Source organism: Heloderma suspectum, chromosome 6, assembly GCF_057233095.1.
Source record: "Heloderma suspectum isolate Gila_16-S chromosome 6, 16-S_ref, whole genome shotgun sequence".
Taxonomy (NCBI): domain Eukaryota; kingdom Metazoa; phylum Chordata; class Lepidosauria; order Squamata; family Helodermatidae; genus Heloderma; species Heloderma suspectum.
Window position 1 is genome coordinate 118,844,034 of NC_139463.1, and position 23,406 is coordinate 118,867,439.

Here is a 23,406-nt window from a genome sequence, read left to right on the forward strand (position 1 = left end):
ATCTCTACATAGGTAGGTTCACAGGCATGGGTGAGCTTATGAGTGTTAAGGAGCTGATTTCCCCAAAACATCAGAGCAAATTCATTAACTCCTTGTCTGCTATCACATACATTTGAGCTCAGTCTGAACTCCTCAAAAATTCCAATTAGACTAAAGCACACAGGTTAACTTATACCATTCCGGTGAGATAGGACTGATTCTTATCTGAAGGATTGTCTCATTAACCTTCCTGGACCCTAAGATCATCCTCAGATGGCCTTCTCCGGCTTCCTGGAGGTAGTTTGCACATTTTTGCACATGCATATTGGCACAAATTCAGAAACAAAACAAATCTGATTCCATCAGTGTGTGGACGATGGAACAAAAAGGCGCCTGATAGTCTGAAAATATTGATACAATGGATTTTATGCAATTTGTAGGTCCCTAATTCACGCACGCACATGAGCACACACACACACACACACACACACACATACGTCTATAAGCTTGGGGGTTTTGTTGGTAGTGGTATCCTTAGCAAAGGAAACCCTTCCCTTATCTCCAATACCTCATCAGAGAGTTAAAGAAAGCCTGGGGTAAGAACATAAGAACAAAAGAAGAGCCATGCTGGATCAGACCAAGGCTCCATTCAGTTTGCAAAGTGGCCAACCAGCCAACCAGCTGTCAACCAGGAAACCATAAGCAGGACACGAGTGCAACAGCCACCTAGTTCTCTAGCCAGTGCTAGCAAGGAAATCATAGAATCGTAGGTTTGGAAGGGGCCTACAAAGCCATTGAGTCCAACCCACTGCTCAATGCAGGCACCCAAGTCACAACATCCCTGACTCATCCCAGCCGGGATACTCATTTTACTGACCTCGGAAGGATGGAGGGCTGAGTGGACCTGAGCCGGCTACCCGGGACCTGGCTTCCGCTGGGATCGAACTCAGGTCGTGGGGAGAGTTTCGGTTGCAAAACTGCCGCCTACCACTCTGCACCACACAAGGCTCTTCTAAATCCAACATTAGTTACATTAAAATTACATTTTTTATTACTTGAAGAGTGGAACTGTTGTATTTGTTTATTTTCCCCCACCCCCAAATCCTCTATATTAATTGGTTTTCTCAATTGGCATAGGGAGAGCTTCAGCACCCCTGCTGTGAACACCTTTGGCATGTTAACAAAGTGGTCACACAGCAAAAGCAGGATAATGAGCTTGGGGAGAATTTTGGGGGAGGAACGGAGCGCCTCCCTCCCACAGCGAATGAGCCCGGACGAAACGGTGAGTCAGTTTTGTACATCCCTACCATTAAAACATCTTGAGGCAGTGAATTCCATAAGTAACTGCATGCTGCATAAGGAGTTATTTACGTAGCCTATCACGGCTAACACAGGGACACCATTTGTGTCCCTATCTTTTGCCGTGATAGGCTACGTAAATATATACGTAGCGTATCACAGCAATAGGCAGGAACGCAAATGGCGGCCGCCATAGCAACCGCCATTTGCGTCCCTGTCTGTTGCTATGATAGGCTACATATATATTTATGTAGCCTATCACGGCAAAAGACAGGAGCGCAAATGGCAGCGGCTATGGCAGCTGCCATTTGCGTCCCTGCGCAGCCAGAGGCCAGATGTCCAGCTGCGGGCGGCCCTGGCCAGCAGCTCCGCAGAGTTGCTGCAGAGCGGAGCCAGCCAGGGGGAATTTGGGGGGGAGGAACGGAGCGCCTCCCCCCCACAGCGAATGAGCCGGGATGAAACGGTGAGTCAGTTTTGTACATCCCTACCATTAACACATCTTGAGGCAGTGAATTCCATAAGTAACTGCATGTTGCATGAGGAGTTACTTGAATTATCAGAAAGGATGAAACTTCAGGGTTCCAATACAGTATTAGACTGAGGCAATCGTAATTAGGGTCAGCAATTAATATGAACAATAAACATGCCTAGGAAATTCATAACATGTGCAAGATAGAGACCATCCTGCCAAAGCATGCTCAAATCCATCTTGCACCTTCTTTATTTTTTTATTTTGATGTAATATTACTACTACTATGTTTTAGGAACTAAGGAAGAGAGTGTCTCCCCAGCCCCCCTATTAAAAGTAACCCTTTATCCACCAGATTATATTATGTATGTACATTATTGCTGTTCTTTCAGGAAAGAAGGAAGAAGATGACAAATATTACACTTTCCACTGAGTTCATTCTTCTGGGATTTCCTGAATGATGTGGGGAAAACAAGGAGTGAGAACAATCCCCACCCAAAGGATTAGACTGGTGGTCATGCGTCTGACCACCAGTCTAATCCTTTGGGTCATGTGGTCATGTGGGTCATGTGGTCATGTGTCTGACCCCTTCATGGATCACTGCCTTGTTGTGGCGAAGGGGCTTGCGTAACTCAGTGAAGCCATAAGCTATGCCGTGCAGGGCCACCCAAGACGGACAGGTCATGGCAGAGAGTTCTGACAAAATGTGGTCCACTGGAGAAGGAAATGGCAACCCACTCCAGTATTCTTGCCAAGAAAACCCCATGGAACGTATCACAAGGCTAAAAGAGATGACGCCGGAAGATGAGACCCTCAGGTCGGAAGGTGTCCAATATGCTACTGGGGAAGAGCAGAGGGTATTTCCAAGTAGCGCCGGAAAGAGTGAAGCGGCTGGGCCAAAGCCGAAAGGACACTCAGCTGTGGATGTGTCTGGTGGTGAAAAGAAAATCCGATGCTGTAAAGAACAATATTGTTTAGGAACCTGGAATGTCAGATCAATGAATCAAGGTAAGCTGGAGGTGGTCAAACATGAGATGGCAAGATTGAACATCGACATCTTGGGAATCAGCAAACTCAAATGGACAGGCATGGGCGAATTTAATTCAGGTGACCATCATATCTACTATTGTGGGCAAGAATCCCTTAGAAGAAATGGAGTAGCACTCATAGTCAACAAAAGTGTGGGAAAAGCAGTACTGGGGTACAATCTTAAAAATGATAGAATGATCTCAGTACGAATCCAAGGCAAACCCTTCAACATCACAGTAATTCAAGTCTATGCCACTGAGGCCGAAGAAGCTGAGGTTGATCGGTTCTATGAAGACCTACAACACCTTCTAGAACTAACACCAAAAAAAGATGTGCTCTTCATCATAGGGGATTGGAATGCTAAAGTAGGAAGTCAAGAAATCACCGGGATAAAAGGCAGGCATGGCCTTGGTGTACAAAATGAAGCAGGACAAAAGCTAATAGAGTTTTGCCAAGAGAACATGCTGATCATAGCAAACACTCTTTTCCAACAGCACAAGAGGCGACTCTACACATGGACGTCGCCAGATGGTCAATATCGAAATCAGATTGATTATGTCCTTTGCAGACAAAGATGGAGAAGCTCCATACAGTCAGTAAAAACAAGACCTGGAGCTGACTGTGGCTCAGATCATGAGCTGCTTCTTGCAAAATTTCGGCTTAAATTGAAGAACGTTGGGAAAACCACTAAACAGTTCAGGTATGACCTAAATCATATCCCTGATGAATATACAGTGATCTGTATCTGATGAGGCTTTACAAGTAGCTCACGAAAGAAGGGAAGCGAAAAGCAAGGGAGAAAGGGGAAGATATACCCAACTGAATGCAGAGTTCCAGAGAATAGCAAGGAGAGACAAGAAGGCCTTCTTAAATGAACAATGCAAAGAAATCGAGGAAAACAACAGAATGGGAAAGACTAGAGATCTCTTCAAGAAAACTGGAGATCTCAAGGGTACGTTTTGTGCAAAGACGGGCATGATAAAGGACAAAGAAGGCAGGGACCTAACAGAAGCAGATGAGATTAAGAAGAGGTGGCAAGAATACACAGAAGAACTATACAGGAAAGATCTGAATGTCCCTGATAGCCATGATAGTGCGGTCACTGAACTTGAGCCGGACATCCTAGAGAGTGAAGTCAAGTGGGCCTTAGGAAGCATTATAGAATCATAGAATAGAATCATAGAATAGTAGGGTTGGAAGGGGCCTACAAGGCCATTGAGTCCAACCCCCTGCTCAATGCAGGAATCCAAGTCAGAGCATCCCTGACAAATGGCTGTCCAGCCTCGTCTTAAAGGCCTCCAGTGTGGGAGAGCCCACCACCTCCCCAGGTAATTGGTTCCATTGCCGTATTGCTCTGACACTCAGGAAGTTTTTCCTGATGTTCAGCCGGAATCTGGCTTCCTGTAACTTGAGCCCATTATTCCGTGTCCTGCACTCTGGGATGATCAAGAAGAGATCCTGGCCTTCTTCTCTGTGACAACCTTTCAAGTACTTGAAGAGTGCTATCATATCTCCCCTCAGTCTTCTCTTCTCAAGGCTAAACATGCCCAGTTCTTTCAGTCTCTCTTCATAGGGCTTTGTTTCCAGTCCCCTGATCATCTTTGTTGCCCTCCTTTGAACCCTCTCCAGCTTGTCTGCATCCTTCTTAAAGTGTGGTGCCCAGAACTGGACACAGTACTCCAGATGAGGCCTAACCAGTGCTGAGTAGAGGGGAACTAGTACTTCCCGGGATTTGGAAGCGATGCTTCTATTAATGCAGCCCAAAAGAGCATTGGCCTTTTTTGCAGCCACATCACATTGTTGGCTCATATTCAGCTTGTGATCGACGACAATTCCAAGATCCTTCTCGCTCGTAGTGTGGTTGAGCCACGTATCCCCCATCTTGTAACTGTGCATTTGGTTTCTTTTTCCTAGGTGCAGAACTTGGCATTTGTCCCTATTAAATGCCATTCTGTTGTTTTCTGCCCAGCACTCCAGTCTATCCAGATCACTTTGAATTTTGTTTCTGTCTTCCAAAGTATTAGCTATCCCTCCCAATTTTGTGTCATCTGCAAATTTGATCAGCATTCCCTGCACCTCCTCCTCCAAGTCATTAATAAAAATGTTGAAGAGCACTGGGCCCAGGACTGAGCCCTGCGGTACCCCACTCGTTACCTCTCCCCAGTTGAGAAGGTCCCATTGATAAGCACTCTTTGAGTCCGATTCTGTAGCCAACTGTGGATCCACATGATCGTTGTTTCATCTAGCCCACTTCGAGCAAGTTTGCTCTTCAGGATATCATGGGGCACTTTGTCGAAAGCTTTGCTGAAGTCGAGGTATATGATGTCTACAGCATTCCCACGGTCTACAAGGGAGGTGACTTGATCAAAAAATGAGATCAGATTTGTCTGGCAGGACTTGTTTTTGACAAATCCATGTTGGCTTCGAGTAATCACGGCATTGTTGTCAAGGTGCTTCCAGATGGATTGCTGTATGATCTGCTCCAGAATTTTCCCAGGGATTGATGTCAGACTGACTGGTCTGTAGTTCCCAGGTTCCTCCTTTTTACCCTTTTTGAAGATAGGGACAACGTTAGCCCTCCTCCAGTCATCTGGCACTTCCCCGGTCCTCCATGATTTCTCAAAGAGAATAGACAGCGGTTCTGAGAGTTCTTCTGCCAGTTCCTTTATTACTCTAGGATGCAGTTCATCTGGCCCTGGAGATTTGAACTCATTCAAAGTAATGAGGTGTTCCTTGACCATATGCCTGTCGATCTCAAGCTGCAATCCTGCCCCTTCAGCCTGTACTTCGCCTTTGCCAGGGGGGTCATAGACCCTCTTTTGGGAGAAGACTGAGCCAAAGTAGGAATTGAGCACCTCTGCCTTTTCTTTGTCATCTGTTATCATTTTGCCATCCTTATTTAATAGCTGAACAACCATTTCTTTCCTCTGCCTTTTACTATGCACGTAGCTGAAGAAAGCCTTTTTGTTGTTTTTAGCATCCCTCGCTAACCTCACCTCGTTCTCCGCTTTAGCCTTCCTGACGCCATCCCTGCAATTCTGTGCTACCTGCCTGTACTCTTCCTTTGTTACTTGGCCTTCTTTCCACTTCTTATATGTGTCCTTTTTTGTTTTCAGGTCATCCCTAAGCTTTTTGTGAAGCCACATTGGCTTCTTCTGTTGTCTTCCACCTTTTCTTCTTGTTGGAATTGTTTGTGATTGTGCCTTGAGAATTTCCTTTTTTAAAAGTTCCCACCCATCTTGGACTCCTTTTCTCGCTAGCATTGTTTGCCATGGGACCTTACTGATCATTGTTCTGAGTTTATTAAAATCAGCTTTCCTAAAATCCAGGGTACGCGTTTGAGTACACTCGGCTTTTGCTTCCCTTAGAACCAAGAACTCAAGTACAACATGGTCGCTTTCCCCCAGAGTTCCTGTAACTGCTACTTTATCCACTAAGTCATCTCTGTTGTTTAGGATCAAGTCAAGGATAGCCGATCCTCTAGTTCCTTCCTCTACTTTCTGTAGGAGGAAGTTATCCGCCACACAAGTCAGGAATTTCCTGGAGGGGCCATGTTTTGCAGAATTTGTCTCCCAACAAATATCAGGGAAATTGAAGTCCCCCATTACTACTACATCATGCTTCCTTAAAACATTGGCTATTTGCTTTTCAAAAGTTTCATCCTTGGCTTCTCCTTGATTGGGTGGCCGGTAGTAGACTCCGACCACCAGGTTCCTTTTATTCTTTGCTCCATTTATTTCAACCCAGATGCTCTCGATGGGGCTACCAAGCTCCTCCTCCTGTATTTCTGTGCAGAGATACGTATTTTTCACATACAGTGCAACCCCGCCTCCCTTTCTGTTCCTCCTGTTCTTTTTGAACAAGTTATATCCTTCAACTGCTGTATTCCAGTCATGAGAGTCATCCCACCAAGTCTCAGTTATACCTATCAAGTCATAATTTCCCTCCTGTATTAAGAGTTCAAGTTCATTCTGTTTGTTTCCCATACTCTGGGCATTAGTATATAGACATCGAAGACCATGTGCTTCATAGTCTGGCTTTCTTCCTACATGTGTCTGAAGACTATTATTGGGCGCTATCAGCGCTGTTCTCTCCATTGCAGTGCATGCGCCTACGTCCATTGTTACCCCCAACATTACATCTCCCTTCCCCGTAGGATTCAGTTTAAAGCCCTCCTGATGAAGTTCTTCATGCTGTGGCCAAACACATTCTTCCCAGCCTTTGTGAGGTGCAACCCATCCCTAGCCAACAGCCCATCTTCCAGGAAGTATAGCCCGTGGTCCCAGAATCCAAATCTCTCTCGTCGGCACCACCTTCGTAGCCAGTCATTCACCCGGAGTATTTTTCGTTCCCTTTCTATCCCTCTTCTAACTACTGGAAGGATGGATGAGAAAACTATCTGGGCCCCAAAGTTCTTGAGTTTCCTTCCCAAAGCTTCAAAGTCTGATGTGATCTCTTCGTAGCTCCGCTTGGCGGTATCATTTGTTCCCACATGGATGAGAAGAAAGGGATACCTGTCAGTGGGCTTTATGAGTGCAGGCAACCTTTCAGTCACGTCTCTAATCTGTCCTCCCGGGAGACAACATACCTGGCGAGTCCACGGGTCTTCGCGACATACTTGGGTCTCGATCCCACGCAGCAAGGAGTCTCCCACTACTACCACTCTTCTCTTCTTCTTCTTGTAGGCCTGGGTTTCATCGCCTCTGTTTGACTGACCTTTAGCCTCTTGCTCACTCTCATGCAGGTTCCCCTGTGATTCTTCCTCTGCAGGCTGTCCTCCAGTCTCATCTGCAAGTACCTGGAATCGGTTCCACAGCTCCACCGCTTCCACTGGTGCAGAGTGGCGTCTAGTTCTTCTTCTCCTAACTGTCACCGTTTTCCAAGGAGTATCCTCTACTCCATTTTTCTTCTCCTCAGCATTTCCCACTTCTGCCTCATCTTGCTGTTGCTCTTCAAGCTTCTGGTCTGCCCTTTGCTGCTGTAGTTCCCCCATTCTGTCCAAGAACTCTTCGTGTTCTCTTATTCCCCGGAGGGTTGACAGTCGCCACTCCAGTCCACTTACTTTTTCCTCCAGCAGCGTGATCAACTTGCACTTGTTGCAGGTGTAGGCCATGTTGTTCTCAGGCAAGAAAACAAACATTGCACACACCTTGCAGGTCACCACCACTGGAGAGTCTTGTCCTTCCATAGCCCCTTTTCCCTTTTTGTGTCTAGCTTTGTGATTGTTCTAGACTAGCCTGTGCCTGCTCCTCTACTCAGTAGAGGTTAAAAGCAGAGTCCCACTGGTGTGGAAGTGTGTGTTACAAGACAAATAAATGGGAAAAAGTTAGTTAAAAAAAAATGTTAGGGGCCTCCCCCTTGACCTCCCCTGCAGAACTCCCCTGGCCAACTCCTGTTCGCTCCCCCTGTTCGCTCGCTCTCTGGGAGCTTGCCTGCTTCTGTAGTCCCTGGACCAGCTGGAGCAGCTTGCTCTGCTCTGCTCTGCTCAGCTGGGAGGCGGGAAACAGACTGAAGCTTCCCGCCCAGTCAGCTGCTGGGAGTACTCAGGCCACACCCCTCCAATTCAGTTGGAGCTCTCAGAAGCTCCTGGTGAGCTCACAGCCAGTCAGAAGGATAAAGGGCAGCGCCCTGGGCTTCCTGCAACCCACTTACCTCTTAGCCTCTGTCTCCTTTGTCTCCTTTGTCTCTTCAACCACTGCAACTCCCCTGGCCAACTCCTGTTTGCTCCCCCTGTTTGCTCGCTCTGTTCGCTCGCTCTCTGGGAGCTTGCCTGCTTCTGTAGTCCCTGGACCAGCTGGAGCAGCTTGCTCTGCTCTGCTCTGCTCAGCTGGGAGGCGGGAAACAGAGAAACATTAGTAACAACAAAGCTAGCGGAGATGACAGTCTCCCAGCTGAGCTATTTAAAATCCTAAAAGATGATGCTGTTAAAGTGCTGCATTCAATATGCCAACAAATCTGGAACACTCAACAGTGGCCACAAGACTGGAAAAGGTCAGTTTACATTCCAATTCCAAAGAAGGGCAATGCCAAAGAGTGTTCAAACTACCGCACAATTGCGCTCATTTCACATGCCAGCAAGGTGATGCTCAAAATCCTACAAGCTAGGCTTCAGCAGTATGTGAACCGAGAACTACCGGAAGTACAAGCTGGGTTTCGAAGAGGCAGAGGAACTAGAGATCAAATCGCCAACATTCGCTGCATCATGGAGAAAGCAAGAGAATTCCAGAAAAACGTCTATTTCTGCTTCATTGACTATGCTAAAGCCTTTGATTGTGTGGATCACAACAAACTGTGGCAAATTCTTAAAGTGATGGGAGTACCAGACCACCTTACCTGTCTCCTGAGAAACCTGTACGAGGGTCAAGAAGCAACAGTAAGAACCAGACATGGAACAACCGATTGGTTCAAAATTGGGAAAGGAGTACGACAAGGCTGCATATTGTCACCCTGCTTATTTAACTTATATGCAGAGTACATCATGAGAAATGCCGGATTGGATGAATCACAGGTCGGAATTAAGATTGCCGGGAGAATTATCAACAACCTCCGATATGCAGACGATACCACCCTAATGGCAGAAAGCGAAGAGGATCTCAAGAGCCTCTTGTTGAGGGTGAAAGAGGAGAGTGCAAAAGCTGGTTTGAAACTCAACATTAAAAAAACGAAGATCATGGCATCTGGCCCCATCACTTCCTGGCATATAGAAGGGGAAGAAATGGAAGCAGTGACAGATTTTACTTTCTTGGGCTCCAAGATCACCGCAGACGGTGACTGTAGCCATGAAATTAAAAGACGCTTGCTCCTTGGGAGGAAAGCTATGGCCAACCTAGACAGCATAGTAAGAAGCAGAGACATCACCTTGCCGACAAAGGTCCGTCCAATCAAAGCTATGGTTTTCCCAGTAGTAATGTATGGCTGTGAGAGCTGGACTATAAGGAAGGCTGAGCGCCGAAGAATTGATGCTTTCGAACTGTGGTGCTGGAGAAGACTCTTACGAGTCCCCTGGACTGCAAGGAGGTCAAATCAGTCCATCCTAAAGGAAATCAACCCTGAGTGCTCATTGGAAGGACAGATAATGAAGCTGAAGCTCCAATATTTTGGCCACCTAATGTGAAGAGAAATCTCCTTGGAAAAGACCCTGATGCTGGGAAAGACTGAAGGCAAAAGGAGAAGGGAACGGCAGAGGATGAGATGGCTAGATAGCATCACGGATGCAATGAATATGAACTTGAGCACGCTCCAGGAGAGAGCGCAGGACAGGAAGGCCTGGCGTGCTGTGGTCCATGGGGTCACGAAGAGTCGGACACGACTGAACGACTGAACAACAACAACATGTGTCTGAAATCGCACTTTATTCAAAAACGTGTACACAGGTAATTCACAAAGGAACTACAAGTTGGGAACACGTTACACATGGCTTTGATCAGAAAACACAGTACGTAGTAAGAAATACTGGGCAAGAGTTCTTAGCCAATAAAAACTTGCATACGTTATCTATATCCAATCACTTCAGAGATGATGCTGATCACACACACATCAGGCATTTATCACATGTACAGAGTGCTTCTTTCTATCCCTGAATACACTCTTAAGCATAACTGGGGCTCAATGATTTGAAAATTCCTGCAAGGCAGTACCTTATCTCATTAGGCAATGGGTTTCTGTCTGCCTATTGTCCTCATGAGATAGGAGCTGGAGTCTCTTTTATCTCAGTTCAGGAATGTTTATTCCACCCTCTTACTTAGTTATCTGTGTCTTATTTTCCTCAGTTACATTCTCTGTACTTGTCCATCCTGGGGACTTTGGTTAAGGCCTATGCTGAGGCCTTTTCCCCGCACAATGACATGTCCCGAAGGTGGCATTTTATACCACATGTCTACTTATGTCTCTTCTGTCAGTTACAAGTCACACCTTAATACCCACGACTGCTTCCATGGAACCCTTGCTCCATACTCCAGTGTACTTATCCCTCATCAACTTCTCTATAGCTATGATTTGTTCCCAAAGTGTAGAGAGACCAAGTATGCTAGCTAATGCCTAAGACACTGCTTCCAACTGACTGTGCTGGCTTGGGTCAGTGCATTAATATTTCCTCAACATGTAGTAGTGTAGAATTACCCAGATTGTGGAAACAATATCATCAACCACTTCTTCTGTGATGTTGTACCTGTTTTGAGACAGGCGTGTTCAACTACAAGTATGTTGGAGTTGATAGGTCTCATATGTAGTACCAGTTTAATGTGGGATTCCTTTTGTTGATCTCATAAACATGAATTATAGCCACCATAATTTGAATACCTTCTGCCACAGGCTGATCCATGGCATTCCTCCCATGTGTCTCACTTTCACATCTGTTACCATGTTCTATCTACTATCTACTTATTCAGATATACTTGAGGCCTTCAAGAAATAGTTTCTCATGAATCAAGAAAGTAGAATCACTTTTTGACACAAGTCTTGTACCTATGATAACCCCTTCCATCTATAGAAGCTGGAAAAAAAGACTTCAAAGTAGTTGTGGGGAGACATGAGGGTATTTTTATGTAAATATCTATCTTTCATTCTATAGTACCCACTTTACTCGTAAAATGGTTACCCTTCCAACAAAGTACTACAAAAAAAGTCTAGGAAATTCTCAATCCTTCCTCCTTATTAGTTGTTCCCTGCTGTTCAACTCAGGCCTTAGCATAATGATGTAGCATCTAGGGGAAAAGATACAACCCAGTAACCCAGCACTGGAGGACAAGATGGAAAAGATCTCCACAGCCACCATTTCTTTCCCTCTTGTGCTGAGGTAGGTTGGAACAAAGGAGACCCACACACTGCAAAAAACCAACATGCTGAATGTAATAAACTTGGCTTCATTAAAACTGTCAGGTAACTTATGGGCAAAGAATGCCACAATGAAGCTGGTGATTGCTAAGAGCCCCATGTAGCTCAGAACACAATAAAACATGGTAACAGACCCTTCATTACATTGCACAATGATTTCTTCCGTTTCTGAGTGCATGTCTAAATCAGGAAATGGGGGAGAAGTTGCCAGCCACACAATACAAATGCTTGCTTGATTAAGGGAACAAGAATCAACAATGGAATAAGCCACTCTTTTCCCCAGCCATTTCTTCATCCTAGATCCAGGCTTTGTGGCTATGAAAGCTAGAGAAACAATGGTTGTTTTTGCAAGGACACAAGAAATAGCCACTGAAAAGATGATGCCAAAAGCTGGTTGTCGAATGAGACAGGTCACTTTCCCAGGATGGCCAAGGAACAGCAAAGAGGAGAGGAAGCAGAGCAGGAGAGAGATGAGGAGAGTGTAGGTGAGACCCCGGTTGTTGGCATTGACAATGGGGCTGTCTTTGTGCTTAATAAAAGTTGCTAACACCAAGGCTGTGATCAGGGAAAATGAAACAGCAATTGAGGCTAAAGAACTTCCCAAAGGTCCTTGATAAGACAGAAATAGTACCATTTTCTGGATGCACCAACTATTGTTTTGGCTTGGATATTGATCTTCGGGGCACTAGAAACAATCATCCATATCTAATAAAAAGAAAAAAAAGAAAGAGGCCCTATTATGGTGCAAAGTCAGGATATGGACTGTTCTAAACCAATTGTTCAGGATTTGCTGTATGCAACTCATGCATTTGTATCCTAACAATTTATCACTTGTAAATGGTCAACTGACGCAAGAGTGTCAATTCAACTGGTATGACTGGGCGGCGGGGGATGGAGTGCTACATAACCTGTCTCATTTGAAATCTTCCCTTTGGGGCATGGGACACAATCATAGCAGCAAAACTTCTCCCCTTCCTTCCTTTTCTTCTGATGACCAGGCTGACAGTATTCACTGCACACAGAAAGGGGAAGCACCTGTCCATAAAATGAAAACAATTACAATAAGACATACATTTTGTTAATCTGCACATATGTTATGTTCATCATGTTTCACTCATACAGGAAATGTTTGTGTGAATGTAACATTTTGACACTGAAATGCAACATTATTCCCAAAATGAGAATGTAGATATTTGGGACTTAAATATTGCATCTAGTAGTTGAAAATGCTAGGCAATCCTGCCCCTGCAGTTGGACTATGGGGCACTATTCCAGGGTCCTGCAGCCAGGAGGGAAGTCATGGGATATATAGGGATGGCAGAGAATTCCGCCACGCATCTCGGTGAGGCCAAATGCCAGTGCATTCGGCCCCCCGAATTCAGTGGCGGTATGGCCTGCCACCACCCCCCCCCCCACGGATCCCCCCCAGGATGAGACTTACCTGGGGTGGATCTTCCGGGTGGCGACGGCGGCGGTGGCTGGTCTTCTGACCGGCTGCCGCCACCGCCATTTCCAGTGTTGGAAAAAAAAATACGTGATAGGCTACGTAAAGATTTACGTAGCCTATCATGGCTAGGTTTAAAAAACAAAAACAACGTGATAGGCTATGTAAATCTTTACGTAGCCTATCACATCTGACTTAAAACAAAAACAAAAACGCGCGTACGCAAATGACGGCGGCTACGGCCACCGCCATTTGCGTTCCTTATTTTGGGCCGTCTTATTCTACATAAACATTTATGGACACTAAGACAGCCCAAAATAACGAACGCAAATGGCAGCGGCCGTAGCCGCCATTTGCATACACACGTTTTTTGTTTTAATGTCAGACGTGATAGGCTACGTAAAGATTTACGTAGCCTATCACGGCTGACTACAGGGACACAAACAGCAGTGGCTACGGCCGCCGCCATTTTTGTCCCTGCTATCCAGCGGCCGGATGTTCCGGAATCCCCGCGGAGCAGAGCTGGCCGGCCAGGATTCCGGGGGGAGGGACGGAGCACCTCCCCCCCTCAGAGGAACCCGGCGGAGCCAGGTAAGGGCAATTTCGTACATCCCTAGGGATATATAAGAAGTGGGTGTTTGAGAAATTCATTTCTGTTTCTTTTGATCAGGAATTTCCCAGTTTGCACCTTGAGGACTGAATATGGACTCAGATGCAATCTATACTCAATGTCTATGGATTTCTGACCTTGCTATGTGATTCACAAACCCAGAAAAAAAAAGTTTGACACCATGTGTACATTTGAAAAATGTACATGAAAAAGTGTACTTTTGAAAAATGCAAAGAAATGTGCTTTAATCAATCCATCATCAAATAAATTAAAATGGGCATGAAAAAAAAAGTATCCTTTTGAGAAGTATGCCGAAGTACACTTTAATCAATGGGAAAAGGATGTGTTAATTCCAAAGATGTGCACAACTAATGTGTATATTTGGAAAAAAAAGTTTGGGTTTTGATCCCAAATACAACAAGAAGAACTACAAAGCACACAGTCTGGTATGGACTTGAGTCAGAATGAGGTTCGAGATAGAATTTTGAGAATTTTGGTGAGCTCAGGTTTTGCTGATTTGCACATCCCTACAGTCCAGGGATACAATCTATTTTCTATTTTCAGTATAACCTTAAACAAAACCCAGGTGTGCCATGGGGCAGAATCCTAGTCATATCCACTGTATTTGGGCCAGCTATGCCCAAGTCATACCCACTGTATCTGGGAGACCTATGCTCTGATCCATGTGGAAGGGAGACCAGACTAAATAGAGTGCCCCATTTCAGTTTGCCCTTCCCTTTGTATGACCTTTCCACTGCCACCAATATTTCTTTATTTTCCCAGCAGCCTCCACCAAACACCTTAAAAACCTCTGGATCTCTTGTAAATACTTTTTTGGTACTGGGGGCTTCTCTACACCAGGCTTTTATCAAGCACCTTTACCAGGGCTTCTGCTTCTGGATTCTTTGCAGGATTAAGATTGGCCCCATTACATGTGTGGTGTGGTGGTGAGAAAAGGAGGCAAGTTTGTGTGGGGCAGTGGGGGTGGGGGGTCAGGGGACATCTTGCTCAGGGCCCCGTGAGTCCTTGCAGCACAGATTTTATTTTAGAGCCTGAGAAATCATCATTGTGTCCTCATAGTCTTAGGCAGCAAAGGAAATATACTTCCAGGAAGTATACACGGGCTATACTTCCTGGAAGATGGGCTGTTGGCAAGGGACGGGTTGCACCTCACAAAGGATGGGAAGAATGTGTTTGACCACAGCATGAAGAACTTCATCAGGAGGGCTTTAAACTGAATCCTACGGGGAAGGGAGATGTTATGTTGGGGGTAACAATGGACGTATGCGGATGCACTGCAACAGAGAGAACTGCTCTGGTAGTGCCCAATAATAGTCTTCAGACACGTGTAGGAAGAAAGCCAGACTATGATGCACATGGTCTTCGATGTCTACTAATGCCCAGAGTATGGGAAATAAACAGAACAAAGTTGAACTCTTAATACAGGAGGGAAATTATGACTTGATAGGTATAACTGAGACTTGGTGGGATGACTCTCATGACAGGAATACAGCAATGGAAGGATATTTGTTGTTGTTGTTCAGTCGTTCAGTCGTGTCCGACTCTTCGTGACCCCATGGACCATAGCACGCCAGGCCTTCCTGTCCTGCACTCTCTCCCGGAGCGTGATCAAGTTCATATTCACTGCATCCGTGATGCTATCTAGCCATCTTATCCTCTGCTGTCCCCTTCTCCTTTTGCCTTCAGTCTTTCCCAGCATCAGGGTCTTTTCCAGGGAGTTTTCTCTTCTCATTAGGTGGCCAAAATATTGGAGCTTCAGCTTCATTATCTGTCCTTCCAATGAGCACTCAGGGTTGATTTCCTTTAGGATTGACTGATTTGACCTCCTTGCAGTCCAGGGGACTCGTAAGAGTCTTCTCCAGCACCACAGTTCGAAGCATCAATTCTTCGGCGCTCAGCCTTCCTTATAGTCCAGCTCTCACAGCCATACATTACTACTGGGAAAACCATAGCTTTGATTGGACGGACCTTTGTCGGCAAGGTGATGTCTCTGCTTCTTACTATGCTGTCTAGGTTGGCCATAGCTTTCCTCCCAAGGAGCAAGCGTCTTTTAATTTCATGGCTACAGTCACCGTCTGCGGTGATCTTGGAGCCCAAGAAAGTAAAATCTGTCACTGCTTCCATTTCTTCCCCTTCTATATGCCAGGAAGTGATGGGGCCAGATGCCATGATTTTCGTTTTTTTAATGTTGAGTTTCAAACCAGCTTTTGCACTCTCCTCTTTCACCCTCAACAAGAGGCTCTTGAGATCCTCTTCGCTTTCTGCCATTAGGGTGGTATCGTCTGCATATCGGAGGTTGTTGATAATTGTCCCAGCAATCTTAATTCCGACCTCTGATTCATCCAATCCGGCATTTCTCATGATGTACTCTGCATATAAGTTAAATAAGCAGGGTGACAATATGCAGCCTTGTCGTACTCCTTTCCCAATTTTGAACCAATCGGTTGTTCCATGTCTAGTTCTTACTGTTGCTTCTTGACCCTCGTACAGGTTTCTCAGGAGACAGGTAAGGTGGTCTGGTACTCCCATCACTTTCAGAATTTGCCAGAGTTTGTTGTGATCCACACAATCAAAGGCTTTAGCGTAGTCAATGAAGCAGAAATAGACATTTTTCAGGAATTCTCTTGCTTTCTCCATGATGCAGCGAATGTTGGCGATTTGATCTCTAGTTCCTCTGCCTCTTCTAAACCCAGCTTGTACTTCCGGTAATGGAAGGATAAATTCAATTCCAAAAGAACAGGAGGATCAGAAAGGGAGGTGGGGTTGCACTGTATGTGAAAAATACTTATCTCTGCACAGAAATACAGGAGGAGGAGCTTGGTAGCCCCATTGAGAGCATCTGGATCAAAATAAATGGAGCAAAGAATAAAAGGAACCTGGTGGTCAGAGTCTACTACTGGCCACCCAATCAAGGAGAAGATGAGGATGAAACTTTTGAAAAGCAAATAGCCAATGTTTCAAGGAAGCACGATGTAGTAGTAATGGGGGACTTCAATTTCCCCGATATTTGTTGGGAGACAAATTCTGCAAAACATGCCCCCTCCAGGACATTCCTGTCTTGTGTGGTGGATAACTTCCTCCTACAGAAAGTAGAGGAAGGAACTAGAGGATTGGCTATCCTTGACTTGATCCTAATCAACAGAGATGACTTAGTGGATAAAGTAGCAGCTACAGGAACTCTGGGGGAAAGCGACCATGTTGTACTTGAGTTCTTGGTTCTAAGGGAAGCAAAAGCTGAGTGTAGTCAGACGCGTACCCTGGATTTTAGGAAAGCTGATTTTAATAAACTCAGAACAATGATCAGTAAGGTCCCATGGCAAGCCATGCTAATGAGAAAAGGAGTCCAAGATGGGTGGGAGCTTTTCAAAAAGGAAATTCTCAAGGCACAATTACAAACAATTCCAACAAGAAGCAAATGTGAAAGACAACAGAAGAAGCCAGTGTGGCTTCACAAAAAGCTTAGGGATGACCTGAAAACAAAAAAGGACACATATAGGAAGTGGAAAGAAGGCCAAGTAACAAAGGAAGAGTACAGGCAGATAGCACAGAATTGCAGGGATGGTGTCAGGAAGGCTAAAGCTGAGAATGAGCTGAGGTTAGCAAGGGATGTTAAAAACAACAAAAAGGCTTTCTTCAGCCTATTCTATGATTCCATAATTCTATAAATCCCATGCAACCAAATGGCCCACATGCAGAAGAGAGGGTCTTCTAAGAATACCTACAGAGCCATACCTGGTTAAACCCTCTGTGCCACAAAATCATGTCTCTATGAATGATGAATTCTTTTCCGTCAGGAGCATTGGGATCAACCCTTCCAACTTTCACTCTCTGGAAGGAGGCATTTGGGAAAGTGACCAAATTAATGATGTCAAATCCACCTTTAATTTCCCTTCTGTCATTAAAGGACACCATTTCTCCACCTGAGTTGTTAAATGAAATGGCTTGAAGAAACAGATGAAGCTAATTAAAAAGAAAAAAAAGGGGGGGAGAAGGAGCAAAGGGAAATGAAAGAGAAGAAGAGAATGGGACATAACAAAATATTACAGATTTCATCTTTCCTTACTGATATCGTTTACATAGTTTCATATGACAAACATGAACATGTTTGGGAGGGGCCGTAGCTCAGTGGTAGAGCACTTACTTTGCATGCAGTAGGTTCCAGGTTTGATTCACAGCAACTCCAGGTAGGACTCGGAAAAATCCTGCCTGAAACCCTGGAGAGCAGCAGCCAATCAGTAGGAGTGTACGAAAGCCTGCTTACCTGGCTCTGCTGGGTTCTGCAGGTGGGGGGAGGTGATCCGTTCCTCCCCCCCGGAAAACTGCCTGGCTGGCTCCGCGCTGTGGCCAGGCTGCGGAGCTACTGGCCAGGCCAACCCACAGCGTGGCCTCCAGCCGCTGCCGGGCTGGTGCGGATGCAAATGGCATCCTGAGTAGGGGTAGGGATGGCAGAGAATTCCACCATGGATTTCAGTGAGGCCAAATGCACTGGCATTTGGCCCCCCAAAACCCATGGCGGAATGGCCTCCCACCCCCCACCCCCCCACAGAATCCCCCCTGGGATGAAGCTTCCCTGGGTGGCGGCTCTTGCGGCGGCGGCTGGTCTCTCAGCCAGCTACTGCGGACTCAAATGGCAGCCGCCGTAGCGGTACTTACATAGTGAATACTTACATAGCCTATCTGGCCAGGCTGCCATGATATGCTATGAAAGTATTTACGTAGACTATGACAGCAAAGGCAGCCACGCAAATGGCAGACACCATGCCATTTGCAGAGCTGCCTTTGCTGTGATAGGCTACGTAAATACTTTTTAGCCTATCACAGCAAGCTAAAAAAAAAAAAAAAAGCATACACAAATGGTGGTGGCTACGGCGGCCGCCATTTGCGTTCCCTTTTTTTCACCATTTTAGCCTACATAAATATTTACGTAAGCTATTACGGTGAAAAAAAGGGAACACAAATAGCGTAGTGGGCTCTATTTGTGTTCCCCTTTTTTTCGCCGTAATAGCTTATGTAAATATTTACATAGGCTAAAACAGCAAAAAAAAGGGAATGCAAATGGCAGCCACCGTAGCCACCGCCATTTGCGTATGCTGTTTCTTTTTTTCTGGAAGGCTGCCCAGTGGCCAGATGTCCGGCTGCAGGCAGCCCTGGCCGGTGGCTCTGCGGAATCTTTGCAGAGCGGAGCCAGCCGGATCAGAATTTCGGGAGGAGGTGTGGAGCGCTTCCCCCACCCACCACAAATCATCCCGTAGAAAAGATAAGTGTCTTTCGTACATCCCTAAGTGGGGGATGCCATTTGTGTCCCTATGGTAGCATGTGATAGGCTATGTAAATATTTACCTAGGCTATCACGGCTAAAGCAAGGACGCAAAAGGCATCCCCTACACCATTTGCATTCCCGTTTTATCCTTGCTAGGCTACGTAAATATTTACGTAGGCTACCATAGGGACACAAATGGCATCCCCTACTCAGGACGCCATTTGCATCCGCAGCAGCCCGGCAGCAGCCAGAGCCGCCGCTGTCACCACCGCTGGAGCTGAAGCCACAGCCGGAGCCACAGCCAGGTAGGCTCTGTTTCATGGGGTTTCACGGGGGGGGGAGGGGCGGGGGGCTCCGTTCCGCCATGGATTCCGGGGGGCCAAATTCACTGGAATTTGGCCCCCCTGGGCCCGTGGCGGAATTCTCTAACATCCCTACCAATCAGTGTCGACAAAATGGGCTAGATGGACCACATTCTGATTTGCTAGAAGGCAGCATCCCATATACCTATATTCCTGTAACGTCCAGAAGATTTTTTTTCTATTAAGTATTTGTTTGTTATTTGACTTGTACCCCCTCTCCCCTTCTACCAAGAAAAAGTCACTTAGGGCAGCTTACAATCATAAATGAAACTCGATTAAAACAATACTGAAACAAAAGCATCAAAACACAATTAAAATCACAACAGTATAAAAAGAGCATCCAGCCCAACAGACCTGCTTACATGCCAAAGGCTGGCTTGAATATGAAGGGGTCTTGCCTTATGGCAGAAGGAAAGCAGAGAGGGAGTAAACCTAGCCTCCCTCGGCCGAGGACTCCACAGCCTGGACGTTGTCACCAAGATGTTCCTATTTAACTTTGCCATGAAACACAGCTCTGAAGGCAACAGTCTTAAAAGAAGGGCCACTCCCAAAGATCTTCAGATTCAGGCAGGCTTGTATGAGAAAAGGTGGTCTTTCAGGTAGCCTGGCCCCAAGCAATATAGGCCTTTAGAAGTCCATAACCAGCACTTTGAATTCTGACCAGAAACAGACAGGTAGCTAGTGACACTTTTGTAACAAAGGAGTCATGTGCTCACTGTAACCCACAGTTGGTTGAGTGGGGTCCAGGAGGAATCCACCACCACCCCAGCTCTCACAACACCACTACCATTATTCATTTGGCCAGTCCCCAATGGCTGCTTTAATAAACCAAAGAGGGCAAGGGTCCAGTGGTAAGCCTAGGGATGTCAGAGAATTCCATCACGGATTCAAGTGAGGCGGAATCCATGGCGTAACGGCCTCCCCCCCCCAGAATCCCTCCAGGATGGAACTTCCCTGGGGTGGATGCGGCGGCAGCAGCAGCTCCAGCGGTGGCTCCGGCGGTGGCTCCGGCTGGTTTCCCAGCCAGCCGCGGCTGGGCTGCTGCGGCCGCCATTTGCGTTCTTTGCGTAAGTATTTACGTAGCCTATCACGGCATAGAGAACGGACGCAAATGGTGGCTGCTATGCCATTTGCGCCCCTGCTCTTTGTCGTGATAGGCTACATAAGTATTTACGTAGATTATCATGGTACAGGGAGCCACGCAAATGGCGGCCACTGCGCCATTTGTGTGGCTGCCTTTACCGTGATAGGCTACGTAAATACTTACGTAGCCTATCATGGCAAAGAGCAGGGGTGCAAATGGAGTAGCAGCTGCCATTTGCATCCCTGCTCTTTGCCGTGATAGGCTACGTAAATACTTACGTAGCCTATCATGTCTGTTTGCAAGGACACAAATGGTGGCCACTACGACGGCCACCATTTGTGGCTGCAGCAGCCTGGCCGTGGCCAGAACTCCAGCTGCGGCCGGCCCTGGCCGGTGGCTCCACGGAGCCGCCATGAAGCGGAGCAGAGCGGAGCTGTCCGGGGAGGATTCCAGGGGGGAGGGCGGGGCGCCTCTCCCCCACCGCGGATGCCCCAGGGCAAAGCCAGGTGAGTATTTTGTACATCCCTAGGTAAGCCTCAATTCTCCAAGGATCCTGTCCACATCCTTTGGATGTACAAATTGAAAAGTATCCATTGGATGAGCAGGGGCCAAAATTGAATTCACCTGACCTGTATCAGCGATGGCATCGAAGTCAGCACAATATGAGTGACTTTTTAGCTGCAATGTGTCATGCAAATTGGTCACAGTGGGCTATCAACTGGTCCACCTTTTCTTCTTGTGGGCCAGAGTGTAATAGGCCTCTGACCACCTGAGAAAGCTCTGTTGGGTGATTCTGTGCAGATGCAATGATGGTGGAGAAGCACAATTTCTTTGCCATCCTTGTTGGCATGGAGTAGGCTTTAAAATGAGCTCTAACCCACATTCAATTGGAATTGACTTGTTCTGAATTTTCTGCTAACATTACTCTAGTTGATGACCCACTCATTTAATCATTCACAACCCGCTGGAAAACAGAGGGACTCATTTGGCTCCAGTGCATGGCAGAGGACGCCCTGGAATGATAGTATCAAGCACTTGGACCATTTCTCCATTCCAGAGATCAACCAGGGCTTTGACAGAATCACCAGCCAAGGTGACATCAGATAACCATCCAGATCCAACAGTCTCATAAAATGGAAGCTGGGAATCTGGAGATTATGGCTCATCCAGGGGCTGCACCTGCCTCCCCTTGCACCTTCCTGCTGCAGTAGGGATGTACGAAAGTCACTTACCTGGTCTGGCAGCTTTTTTTGCGGTGGGGGGGAGGCGCTTCGCTTCTCCCCCCGAAGTTCAGGCGAAGGGGGGGAGGCTTCCCGCCTCGCCTGGCCGAAATTCAGGCTGGCGGGGAGGCTTCCCGCCTAGCCGAGCTGCGAACTACGAAAAAAAAAATAGACCATATGGCTGTGATAGGCTACGTAAATCGTTACGTAGCCTATCCCGGGTGACTTTGGGAAAAAAAAAAAAGCGCGTATGCAAATGGCGGCGCCCATGGGGCGCCGCCATTTGCTTTCCTTATTTGACCCCTGTAGTCTCCGTAAATCTTTACGTAGACCACGGCGAAAATAAGGACAACGCTATTTGCGTTGCCCTTATTTTCGCCGTAGTCTACGTAAAGATTAACAATTACAACGTAATTGTAAATATTACGTTGTGATTGCTTATGGATTTCCTCCATAGGGGGGAATCCGCCCGTTGCTTCCGCTGTACTCTCGCCATTGTGGATTGCCTTGGCCAGAACTTTTCCACTATTTTTGTAATTATTTACGTATTTTTTGTCATTGCTGCCCGAAATATGTTTACCGCCTTCTGTGCGCTCCCCCGCTGTCTTGTTTTCTCGGACAGGGACAGGGACTGTGATTTTATTAATTTCCGTGTATTTGTGTTTGATGATCCTCGCGTTTACTGGTCTTGTTAACCTAACCGCCTCACACTAAAAAAAAAACAATGGGGCTGCAGCTCCGCTTCCACAAAATCTGTCGTCAACTTCCTGCTAACTTCCTGAATGTCGTCTGCATTTGCGCTTGCATCTGCGTGGGGATTTGTGGGTCGAGTTCTGTTGTGCGGTGGTGGTGGTGGTGTGTTAGTGGTGGTGCTTAGTGGATTTCCTGTTGTTTGTTCATTGTTGTGGTTTTGTCTGGTCTCTCTCTGTGTGTGTGTGTGTGTGTGTGTAGTTGTGCATTGTGGTATTTTTGTATGGTTTGGTCTGTGTGTGTGTGTAGTTAAGTGGTGGTTGTGCACATGGCTGTCTTGGTGTGTGTGTGTTTGTGTGCAAAATGGCTGCACCAGTGCGTGGCAGGTGGTGGGACCATGAGGAGACCAAGGCCCTCCTCATCAACATTAAGAGCAGCGAGGCAGTGGCAGTGCTGTTTGGCAGCTCCTCCTGCCGCAATGAACTTTATTGGGCCCAGATAAAGAGGAGGATGGAGCGAGCGGGCTACAATTGGACAATTGAGGTCCAAATGGAAGGCACTCAAGCAGTCCTTCATCAGAGAGGGGATTGCTGCTGCCCAGAGGAAGGCACCACTGTCCAACCCCCCCACCTACTACTGGCGCATCCACAGAGTGTGGGTCAAGGCAGGCCAGCCCCCATTTTTGCAGAGGTATATGCCTGGTAAGTTATAGTTATCCCATCCCATCATCAAGCTCAACTAAATATGAAGACCAGGATGTGTACCGTAAATGAAGCTATCTCTTTGTGGTCTCATGCAGAAACAATCAAATCCTGACATTTAGCCTGCAATCCTATGCTTGCTGAACTTGGACAGAAAAAGTTCCCATCATCTTCTGGCCACTTTGGCTGGTTGAAGAAGGGATGCTGGGAACTGCATTGTTTTTCCCTGTACAACCACATGCATAGGATTATGCGGGCCTGGCTACTACAACTCATATTACACACTGACACGCTGTCCATTTCCAGGGAAATGCTGCTGCTGCCGGTCTCTGCAGTGCACACAGGAGGACTGGCACCAGCCCAGCAGCAACAGGGCCAGCCTCTCAGTGTCGTCTTCCTTCTTCAT

At 46.6% G+C, this 23,406-nt stretch overlaps 1 pseudogene; it reads right to left on the minus strand.

Annotated features, from left to right (window-relative positions):
• Positions 1–11,411: 11,411 nt before the first annotated feature.
• Positions 11,412–17,595, minus strand: LOC146342852 (vomeronasal type-2 receptor 26-like; annotated as a pseudogene).
• Between the last annotated feature and the right edge of the window lie 5,811 nt (positions 17,596–23,406).